The sequence below is a fragment of the Pinus tabuliformis genome, chromosome 2_2 (genome assembly GCF_031772625.1).
Source record: "Pinus tabuliformis cultivar Carrire ecotype Pingquan chromosome 2_2, CPIR1, whole genome shotgun sequence".
Taxonomy (NCBI): domain Eukaryota; kingdom Viridiplantae; phylum Streptophyta; class Pinopsida; order Pinales; family Pinaceae; genus Pinus; species Pinus tabuliformis.
In genome coordinates, this window is record NC_142300.1 from 966,474,525 (window position 1) to 966,486,095 (window position 11,571).

An 11,571-nucleotide genomic window follows, 5' to 3' on the forward strand; every position below is an offset into this window, starting at 1 on the left:
TGTTTTCTTTTTAATTAATAATAACGTAATGTTTATATATTAATATATAAAATATCTTATTATTGATATAATTAAAATTTTGATATATTTAGTGATTAAGTTAAAGTAATAATAATAATAATCAATTTATATGAATTATGATAGAGAATACATAATTGTTTATATTTTTTTATATGGGTATGTGTAATATTACCTATAGTATGTAAAATAAAAATAAAAATAAATTGTTGAGTTTAACATATTCTTATAAAGGTTGCTTGTAATGTTTAGTTTTGTGGAAAATCAATAGTAAACATAGCGTAAATATGGTTTAGATAAACAAATATAATTTTTCATAGTAACAATATAAATTTGAAATATAATAAGAAAGAAATCGAAGCAAGTCATAATTAGTATAAGTGGGAGGATGACACTCTTTACTACATTTCTTATAGTAAGTTAGTGATAGTTGAGCATGGTGCTATTGTGAATGACAACAATATGAGATGTTAGGATTAAAGTAGATAATTAAATTTCATACAATTCTTTGAGGTGGATAACATTAAATAGGGAAGGGAACTATGAAAATGTAATAATGTCTAGGGACATTTTATGAGATAATACTAAAGGGCCTCTCTCTCAAGGGGAAAGTTCTCTTAAGGATATTGATGAGTGGATTGAGAAACATGATTGTTAGGATCATAGTGATGACCTATATAATTTTAAGAGGGTAGTATGGGAAGTTGTGAACCAAAACACTCATATATGAGTAAGTTGACAATTCATAGACTAAGAAAAAGTGTAAAGGTAAATATTAAGGATAATAATTGTCTACCATTGGAAAAGGAGATACATTTTGTTATGAATTGAGGCTTAAATACTAATGAGAAAACAATTAATGTGAAGAGTAAGAAGTTGGAATGCCATTGATGAGTTATGTATTTGAATTAAATGAGACAAGTATAGGAAATGAAACAATGATTTAAGGAATGATGGTAAGGCTAATAATAGCTTAACTAGAGATTAAGGCTCTAGATGGTGAAACTTGCAAATAAAGAGACAATATCAAAATTATAACATACTAATAGTGTGGCAATGTCTATCCTATATGGAATTTTTATTTTTATTTTTTTATGAAACATCTTAATCATGTCTTATTGCTTAAATTTTATTGATACACTATGGTACTATATATGAGGTTATGGTTTTAGTTATTTGTTATGTCAACATGTGTTGGCTTGATGGGCCCTGACCCAGGTTCAACGTTAGGCAGCCAAGCAAATCCCTATACTACTGGCCCTTTCGACATCAGTCCACAGAGCGCAGACCGAAGTCTCACCCAAAGCAGTATGGGGGGGATGCAGGAAACAAGTTTCTGCACCCTGAGATGGTTGTGATGTCGGTTTTTCTACCTCAACCCCTGCCTTCACACAGATCGATAAGCCTTTTAGGGCTTATCGATGTATTTCCTCTTCCGTCTTTCAAAACCTCCGTGAAGGTATTTGACTGTCCTTTGTGAAACCTTAAACCATGATTCAGGCACTTACGCATCCCTGTGACTATGTTATTGTCTCGTTCCCTAATTATCTTAGTGGTTAGCCAACTTTATCATGCAATTAAGATTACCCTCACGTACACATACATTATTAATTATGTTCAAATAACATAGAGAAATAGATACATTTGCGCATCAATTTGACATTATAATGTAAACCTAAAACTTAACATATCATAATTGCATGTAATAATCAGAGACAGAAAATATAGTAATTCCAGAATACTTCTCTTTATTTATGTTTCAAGTTCCCAATACAGACTCTATCTGCCCTGCGCACACAACTATAGGGGTTCATGCACTCAGTTGCAGACTTCAACCCTAGGCCTTTGCATACTCAGTTGTAGAGCCTCTTCCTATGCTAAGGCTCTCGCTCTTAGCTCATCAATGACTCATGACTCCCAACTTACTTACTTTCCTCCCTTTTTATACAAATCCCATGGTCTGCGGACCATGGGTAGATCTCAAAACCGACACAACTTATCTAAACCAAGGGCGGAAAACCATTTTAACTTTAGATATCTTTTGCGCTCCATAACCACAAAATGTGGAGACTTTACATTTCTTTACACAAAATTTAGGCCTTCTGCCCCAAAAATTGGGTGTTTAACCCAAAATTGACCCCCAAGGGACCCGTTCCCAATGGCCCCCCAACACAAACATGGTGACTCGCCCTCGATTCCTTGATTGGTGCAGAGATCTTGTTGTGCAGACCTCCCAGCTTGACCTAAACAACTGCTACCTCGGCTGCGCACTACGTTGCTGCTTGCTTCATCTCTTCAACCAACTGTTCTGTCACTGGCCCTGTGCTAGCAGTCTGTAGCTTCTACTGAGTCTCTTGCCTGGCCAAATTTCCTTCAATGGTGTTCGTGATCTTATAGGCCTCATCTACCTGTTCCTTTAGTGCCTTAGCCTCCTGCATCTTCGCGAGCCTTTGCGTGATGACAACAATTCGCGCTTTTGCCTTAACCTCATCGTAGCACTGCTGCAGTTCCCGCGCTTCTGTCTCCAGCCTCTGTACATTGGGGTCCTCTTGTAGGCTGGTGAGGACCTCGAGCGACTACTCAAAAATTATCGTGCAATCCGTCATTGCACTTGCCACCACATCTACCACAGTAGTCACTTGCTACTCCCTGACTTCCGGCGGAGCCAAAGGCTGGGCCTTCAACTGTAACTCTGGGATCTTGAGATTCAGCTCTAGCTGAACCTTGGCCAACTTTGTGCGTGCATCGCACACTCCCGCAGCGAGTTTTCTAACCCGCACATCGACTGGCTCAACCTCAGGGATGTCCAGCTCTGGGACAATCTGGCATGCTTCATCTACAACCTTAGTGAGGCGCTAGTTCTTATCTGTGAGGTTGGTCACAAGGTTGAGAGTGGAGTTGCGTTGTACTGCCATCTGAGCATTATTCACCTTTTGCTCGCTGATCACCTGCAAAGCACGTTGATCGCGGGCCTGAAGCTCGGCGATCACACCATCTTGCAAAATATAAATCACTTCGCTAGGAAGTGCTGCCAAATTAAGGCTCACGCCCTTGAGGGCGCTAACAGTGGGTCTATCAGCATCAGTCACCATTGTCAATGCTCCGTCTGGCAGTATTATGGCTCGACAGTCCCTAACGCACATCATCTCTGTGGCTTTGGACGTGCCAATGACCACACTGGTGCGTGCCACGCTGGTCTGCATCTATGAAGTGTGGATTTGTAGCTCGTGCAGACCTGTTTGAATAGTGCCCAATGCCTTCTACTTCTACTGCTCGAACTACTGCAACAGTTCTACGGTGGCATCCTGCACCGTATCCCCTATGTCATTTAGATCCTCGTCTGTCAAGGTGATTAGATCTAAATACGTCTTGCTCGCTTTGGACTTCTACCATGGTCCTAGATTTTCTATACCCATGGTTCGTTTGATACAGAATAGAGTCGTTTCCAGGTCTGCTCCTCCTTGCTCTGTCGATTCATCCGTTTCTTCCTCTGTCTCTGGTGAGGGCGATTTCTCTTTGTTAGAGCCGCGCTCCTCTCCTTCTGCCTGTCCTGCCTGTCCTCATGCCTCTTGTGCAACAACACGCTCTGCCTTAGCCTTATCATTGACCTCCTTTTTTCGTTTCATGACCAGCTGCTCCATCTTTAGTTTGGCTTCTTCCTTCTTCCGCTATGCGGCGGTCTTGCTAGATCCCGTAGTTAAGTCTGAGGTAGTGTGCCATTCTGCCGGCCAATTGTCAGGGACCACTTCGATCGCGTCATCTGTCACCAAGTAGGCAAGTTGTGCCACTTTTGCTTGGGGTCCTTCCACGCCCTTATTGATATGTGGTGGAAATCAACCTTGAATTTCGCGTACTCCTGCAATCTGTCAAAGTTGGTAGGTGACAACCACAACTTGCGGTTGATGGCCATGTGCACGTTCATCTCCATTAGGGTCCAAAAGATTTTGTTGTCCTTTACTCGTTGAGGATTCTTGGTCGCCCACAACGAAGCATATTTCGCGACCTCTGGTAAGTCTCGTGCGACTGAAGGGAATTGACTGTCTTCGGGTAGCTCCCATGCTACCAACACTATGGACAGCAAGAGCCATGCATAGTGAAATGACTTAATAAGATCCTGCACCTCGCGACAGTTCACGAGGAACTCACCATAGAGGTAGCGCACCCAATTAAATTGAACACATTCCGTGCATTGGGCCGCCAAAGCTACGATTAGTGCCGATACTTTGTTTGTGCGACACTTCCGCATGACCTTTCCTGTTAAGAGTTGTGTGGCTACTTTGATTACCAGGTCACAGATGCTCGAGATGACGTAGCTGCGTGGCTTCTTCACTAACTTGAATTTTTCCTTCATGGCCTCCGCGAGGACATGTTCGCCAGTCTTTCTGCCAAATGCCATGGCCGGATTTTCCCTTGTGTATGGTAGCCTCGTGATCCTATGGATCAGTATATTAGTGATGGGTATTGGCTCCTCTAGCCACAAACACCCATCGTGCACCAAGCATAGTAACTGCTTGATTACCACCATTATGATGGGTGCGCAGTTGTAATGTGGCACCCATAGCAGGTTGAGTAGTCCTGCCTTATCCACGCCTCTCAGCCACTTCCACGGCTCCAACGTGGTTATGCCAGTAGTTTTATGGAACACGTGGTGCATGAGTTGATCTGTTGCTAGGTGAGGAAACCGCTCTATGTCCACTAAATCCCAGTCTTCTAATTTCAAAAGGGGAACACACCCCAAGCGCGGTCCTTCAAACACAATCTGGTCTAGTAAGAGGGGTGTATGCAGGGTGACCTTACTCTTATCAATGTCTTTGGGCACCTTGGTCTTTCCCTTGCGTGGAGGAACATACTCAGGCAGCTTAGTGATGGGGTCAGACCCCACAATTTTGACATCTTCCATTTCCATCCCAACATCCTCATCATCCATTGGGATATCCTCAAACTCCTCTTCTTTTGGCTCTAGGTTAATTGTCTTTCCCTTTTCTTGTGTAGTGGGCTTAACCTTCTAGGGGTGTTTCCTAGGAGATGTGCACACTGGCTGCGATGGCACGACCTACTTGCCCTTCTTGATCTTGGGACCCTCCATGGTCGGGGTAGGCCTTGGCCTAGGCATCCGTGGAGATTTTGGTACTTCAGCTGGTATTTCTGCAGGTGCTCCCTCCAAGGCAGCTCCTTTTGCTGCCATATCCACCTCTGGGACAACTCCCTTTCCTGTCGTTCCTTCCGCGCTCATAGCTTTAGTGGGCATTGACATAACACTATGTAATAACTCCTGGTTTGCCTATAACAATGTCTCAAACATAGAACTTGCTAGCAAAATCTCGAAGGTTTCACGGTTCATGTGCGCTTGAGAGCTCAACAACTCAATTCTCAAAATGTCAAGTGTTTTTCATTGGGCAGCCACCTAAAATTTTTAAGCACTTTCAAATTAAAATCTGACCATTCCCCCCAAAATCAGTTCATTAATGCTAGATTGGTAGTATATTTTCATATATCTGGTCCATAAAGTCAGACTTAAATGCCGCCTCCTGCTCCATTTGGCCGTTTTTTCATCGTCAAATCATGAACAGTGACTTTAACGGTTACTTTCTGGCTACTTTGTGTGGTTTCTTCCTCGATAGCGCACCCCCCTGTGCGCTTCCATGGGCATTGTGACATATCTTCATTCTGTGCAGTTTCCCAATCGTGCAACTCTTCGACCCGGGAAGTGTATTATATAGTCTCGCGCCTCCTTTCAGCTTCCTACAGCGCTAAGACTGTGCTTCCCTCATACAATCACCTAGCTAGATCACTGATGTATGGCTTCAATTCGTTGCCATTCACCTTCCCTGGGAAGGGTTCTCCATTCAATTTGACCAACTGAACTGCTCCACCATCGATAATCTCCTTGATGACATATGGTCCTAGCCAGTGCATCCTGAATTTCCCTGGAAATTTATCAAATTTACTGTCATATAACAAGACCATATCATTTACCTTGAAGGTGCACAGTTTGATGTGTTGATCGTGCCATGCATTTTTGTGCTCCTTTTGAACTTGTTGATGAAATCCAATTAGAAATCGATCCTCCTCAAGCTCTGCTAACTGCGCGAGCCTCTCTTCCAAGGCTCCATGGTTCACAGTTCCTGTGAATGCCGCTATTCCCAGACTAAGTACAATGTATTCCATTGGCATCACAGCTTCTACGCCATACACGAGTCTGAAAGGTGTTTTCCCAATCAACTTCTTGCAAGTCGTTCTGTAGGCCCATAGCACCGTTGGTACGCGCACATCCCAGTCACTTCTCTGAGCATTGCAGACCTTCGTTAGTGCGTTCTCCAGTATCTTATTGAATGCTTCCACCATCCCATTGGCTTGCAGGTGATAAGGCGTGCTATGATACACCTGAAATTCTTTTGTCAACGCACTGATTGTTTCATTAAGAAAGTGTGTACCGTGATCGCTCATCAAGATCTTTGGACAGCCAAATCTTGTCAATACGTATTCAAAAAGAAACTTTGTTGTTGTCATGCATATATAATCCTTCACAGGCTGCGCCTCTGCCCACCTGGTCAAGTACTCAGTCACGGTGATGATGTACCGTGCACCTGTCTTCTTTCCCAGAGGCTAAATTGGGCCCACAAAGTCGATCGCCCATTTCTCGAATGGTTGTAACATCACCTGTGGCATCAAAGGTATTTCATCCCTCCACGATGGCCTACCAGTCCTTTGACATGCGTCACAAGCCCTACAATATGCTTTCACATCCTTATGTAGAGTTGGCCACCACAACCCAGCACACAAAACCTTTTGCGTTGTTTCTTTTCCTGCATAATGTCCTCCTTAAGCTCCTCCATGTGCCTCCATGAGAATGATGCTTCATTCAAATTCGGGTACATAACATTGCAATATTTCATCTGACCCCATTTTGTACAAGTTCCCTACAATGACAGAGAATTTTGTTACGCGTACTACTAAATCCTTCTTCTGTTGGCTTGTATACCCTTCTTGGGTAGTTCCTTTCATCAGGAAATGTATGATATCTTCAAAGTGACTTTCCACAACATGCACTGCAAAGAGTTGTGCGTCAAGCAACCCTTCCTCTAAATTGGTAGGTTCCTCTCCCGTTTCAATGCACGACAGATGATCAGGTCCCGCATTCAGTCGTCCTGGCTTTACAATAACTTCAAATTCATACGCCTGGAACAACAACAACACAGGCTTATTGACCAAGCATTTCAACACAAAATGATCCATTTACATCTTAAAATGTCCACCCAGCAAATAGTTCCTGAAATTTTGGATCACGTATACCATGGCTAGTCCTTCACGCTTTTTAGTGGAATAGTTCTTCTCAGTCTTGGACAGCTTCCTGCTTGCGAATGTTATAGGATGGTCCAATTCCCCCTCGCCCGCCTGTGTCATCACAACCCCCAGCGCAATACATGAGGTGTCCACATGCACATGAAATTCCTTCTTCCAGTCCGGGAAGACTAGGATTGGCGCGGTGACCATTTTCTCTTTTAGCACGTCCAAGCTCTTTTGGCATTCATCACTCCAACAGAATGTAGCATCCTTTTTCAACAATTTCTCCATGGGCACGGTGATCTGGGCATAGCTCTTGATGAACTTCCTATAGTATCTGGTATTCCCTAGAGTTGTGTGCAGTTGTTCCACATTCCTTGGCGACTCCAAGTTGATTATCACCGCTATCTTTGCAGGGTCTACCATCAATCCTTGTCTTCATACCACATGACCCAGTAAGATCCCGAAAGGGACACAAAATAGACACTTCTTTAGATTGAGTGCAATCTGGTATCTCCGACATGTATCTAACATCAAGCGCAGACTTGCCACATGACGCTTGACCAATCCAAACACTGTCCAATCATCAAATTATACCTCCAGAAACTTATGAATGAAGTCTTTGAATGCTGCAATGACTACGCGCAAAAAGATTGCTGGTGCATTCTTCAACCCAAAAGGCATTATAGTGTACTGAAAACATCCCCATTTAGTCACGAAGGTCATCTTGCTTCTATCCTCAGGCGCGATTTTGATCTGATGGTACCTAGAGAACCCATCAGTGAAAGAGTATGCTTCTTGGCCACCTATATTATCTAGGACCTCGTTAGTGAACGGGTCAACAAGGGATCATGCACGCAAGCATCATTTAGCTTTTAGAGAACCACGCATAGCCTTATTTCTCCTTTTTGTTTCTTTTCCTGAACCACTATCGAGCTTACCCAATTAGATTATTCCAATGGTTCAATAATTCTTGCCGCGAGAATCTTATGTAACTCAGCATGAACCCTTTCCTTATACTTAGGATTAAGGCAGTAAGGTCTTTGTTTTACGGGCTTCATGCCCGGTTTCATGGCGATCTTCATGACACCCAGGTCTCCTATTATCCCTTTTAAATCAGAAAACTTCGTGGGGAATAGATCCTGATATTTGCGAAGGAGCTCATCAACCTTATCTACTGTCGTGTCATCCCAATAGTCCCCAATCTTTGCAAATTTTGGTTCCACCTCTATGCCAATGTTGACCTACATGGTTTTCAACGGCGTGGTTATGTCAGGATCCTCTATCTACAGACCTTCAACCTCGCAGTGACCTTCAGTTTCCATAATATTAATCTTTTAGGGATCCTCGTCTTCTTCTTCAGCGGTCACGTTATAGCATTCCAGTGTGTGGCTCAGCTGGGTAGTCCAATCAGGTTGGACCAGGTCCAAAGGATCTTGCGGTATCCTAAAGATCGCTGCTTTAACCTCCTGTAGCATCGCGTCAATATAGTCAAACCCATCCTCAAAGTTGAACGTCATTATAAATCCCTAGCGCAAGATGTCCCACTCTTCAGTGCCATGGCGGAGCTCAGTTTCCAAGTACCAATTCATTGGTATGACACCTAGGGTATGACAAAACAGATGCACCCATTTAGGTTGGGGCTCTGCTCCATAAGCCTTAGTCCATTTGGCCAGGTGATCACGTAGATCATCCCTTCCATCATACTTATCTGTCATCCACACTTTTGGCTGCCCAAAACGTATTCTCATCATCCTCCTATAGTCGCGCCAATCACTGAAACTATCCTTGTGCGTACCCCACCATCTTGCGGGCGTAGCGCGCAGTACCCAGTCCAAGGCCTGGAAGCAATGTTTCTCTGGCACTTCTCTTTCAAATGCATCCAAAAAGCAATCAACATTAGTTAGCCCATCATAATGAGGCAGATCCCTGACTTCAGATGACACACAGCGCAATGACTTGGTCATCATATTAAAATGTAGTGTAGATACTTCATGTAGCCAGTTCTTCCAGTGCTCTAATTATTCATCTGAATCTGACGTGCACGAGCTTTCGCAGCCCCATGCAATACGTTCGTCCGTTGTCAAATTCACCCAATCCTGGTCTCATTCCGTTATCTTGTAAATCTGGTCTAGATCGTTATCACTTTCATAATCTCGGACTGGTTCTGTATAGCACATTCCCTCCACGGGATCTAACGACACCACCACCTAGAGAAACTTCTTTTAAAATATTATATTTTACTTCTTCAGGTTGATTACCCCATTCATGTCAGTGGCCCAATTGATTCCAAGGAGCGCAGGGTAGGGATTGCTATCATCCACAATCTCTATTACTTCAAAATCCGCCAATGCGTTCATGCCCTCGATGTCAACTGTGACCCCTTGTAGCCTCCCCATTGGGATAATCTTCTATTGATTTGCCATTCTTAACTGTATCAGAGACCATTGGAGCATAGGTCTCCCCATTCTTTCCCAAGTCTGTTTTGGCAAAACATTCGCGTTGGACCCCAGATCCAGGATAACTTGGTCCATCTCGTACTCCCCTATCTATGCAGTGAGTCTCATTTCATGCCCGGTCCTTGCCTTGTGCTTGCCAAGCTTCCTGACCACGCGTGGTTCACCAGTAGTGCCATCCTTACTAGTGCATTGATTGATTAGTTCTTGCAGGCCCTTCACAACCTTACTGTCACAGAGCAGCTTCAAGTAGGTCTCCAAGAATGTGGTAATCATGGATGGGTCTATTTCTTCAGCTGGTTTCTCCTGACTTCCTAAGTTAGAGGCCTTAGTGAAGCTTTTCTTTGCTTACATAAATGTTTCTTTTGCACGTTCCAAATCAAACCCAGTCTCCTTTTCTGGTGTTTTGCGGACCCATTCGCCTTCTGCAGGCTACTTACCTTTATCCCCCCTCCCCATCATAGTTCTGCTTTTCAGCATAATGTTTACCTTATGGTCTTCCTCGTCGGGCTCATCCTTCATCATCTGGAGGTTTTGCATTGCCTGTGGAGGTTGTGCCCCCTTTTTGCAAATCTTAGCCAATAATATTGGGCAATCCTCGGTTGCATAGTCAAACTAAGTACAATAGTGACATGACAATCACGTCGGATTCAGACAGTCCCTCACGTAGTGTCCTAGGCCTCCACAATTCTAAAAAATTAGCTGTCCTCGGCCTCACCCAGGCCCTCCTCCACCTCAGCCTCGGCCGCGCCCCTGATACTCACCTCTCGTTCCTCCAACGCCTTGGTCTAGAGGCCGTGTTTCTGTCTACATCCTGTATGCAGGTGTCCTATTCATCATCAATTCGTAACATGAAATTGCGCTCATCATGGCCTACTGATTGAAAGAAATTGCAAAAGAGTTGTTGTGGTGTCTGCACGAATTTCTTCAGCAAATGGAAATTATCGATCGCATATTTCCCAGCCACCTAGCATATAGCATACCATAGCGCAGACCCTGCACTTGGCCCTGCCGTGGCCTCTGGTCGTAGAGGTATTGGTCCTCCTGCTGCAACATAGTTCACGAATACTGGGCAGTGATCCTTGTCATGCCCCTAACCCTTGCATTTTAGGCACCAAACTTCATCGCGCGCCTTTGCTCGAGTTGTTCTATCCTGTTTCAGACTCTGCATTTCGAGACAAAGGTTTTGCAACTACACATGAATATGTTGAAACCCCATATTAGCATCTTGTATTGTTGTCTCATGCAGCCTCATCACGATTTCCATAGCTTCTGCCTAGGTCCCAATCTTCTGTTGTGATAGCGCAACCCTTAGGTGGGGCAAGAGCGAGGCCACAAAACATTCGCAATGCTTCCCATCAATTAGGTTCATGTTGGCTTCACGGATCGTACACTTCAGTCTTTGATCCAAATCCCAGGGCATCTCCCTTGGCTTCATCATGATCTCCTTGAATCCTACAATCAACTGTGCTTGAGACTTAGGTCTAGTGAATTCTCTATTCAGCGTGGCCTGGATATCTGCCAACGCGGACGTTGGGTTATCAGTACTATACTTAATGTACCACGTTATTGTGTGGTCCTGCAGAGCACTAACTAGCGTGGCTTTCTTAATTTGGTCATCTGTGATACCTTGGGCTTCCCATACAGTCGTCACAACGAACCAAAACTAGTTTGGATCTTCGTTCCCTATGCCCTTGAATACATGTAGTTTTACGGAGTTCGCCATATTGAACAGTGGTGGAGGTGGTGGTGGTGTGGGTGATGGGGTGAGTGGTGGAGGCAAGGATGGAGGCGGTGTAGATGGATGGGATGA